Source organism: Chiloscyllium plagiosum, unplaced genomic scaffold (assembly GCF_037043375.1).
Source record: "Chiloscyllium plagiosum isolate Xiang-an unplaced genomic scaffold, Cpla_swu_hap1 HiC_scaffold_33, whole genome shotgun sequence".
Taxonomy (NCBI): Eukaryota; Metazoa; Chordata; class Chondrichthyes; order Orectolobiformes; family Hemiscylliidae; genus Chiloscyllium; species Chiloscyllium plagiosum.
Window position 1 is genome coordinate 22,801,285 of NW_028270171.1, and position 809 is coordinate 22,802,093.

Sequence of the window (809 nt, forward strand, 5' to 3'; positions counted from 1 at the left end):
GTTCAACACTAGCACCTTTAAATCATCCTGACTTGGATTCCTTCAGTATTGTGGATACAAAATCTTGGAACTCGCTCTCTAATGGCATCGTGAATGTAGCTATACCATGTATTACTGTTTTTTTCAGTGTCATTGGGTCAACATCCCGAATGGTGGTGTAGGTCTGCCTGAAGCATATGCACTGTAGTGGTTCAAGAAGGCAGTTCACCGCCACCTTCTCATAGGCAATTAGGGATGGACAATAAAAGATGGCTACGCCAGTAATGCCCACATCTCCTGAATAGGTTTTTTAAAAATTGACATTTTAGCCTCTGTTGAGGGTATTAAATACCATCCAAATGGAGGTCTCTTCAACATTATTCACTTTGATGCCAAACTGAAACTGACCACTGTAGATAATTATGATCTACAATTTCTTGAAGATTCCAGTGTTGTTGCCCACTCTGTCCTGAAATGCAAACCTCTCTTGCTTTCTTCAAATCTGTATATGAGAGACCCAGCCTGTCTTGAATGTTGCCAAAACAAAACTCCTATCAACCCATGCCTGGTCAGCCAAATACTCCACCTGTCGTGTACATTGAAGTGGAGATTAGAATACTTCCCATGCCTCAAGTAGCCAGCTCTCTCAATAGGCCACCATTGAGAGGAATCCAATGCCAGATCAGCTGCATGAGCTCAACCTCCTACAAACTACAACAGCTAGTGTTTATCAGTAAAGGTCAACACACATCCTGGTATGTAGTGAAGTTGTCACCAGACTCTCCTACTGTAGTGAGACCTGGATTGTGGATCAGTGACATATGAGAGTG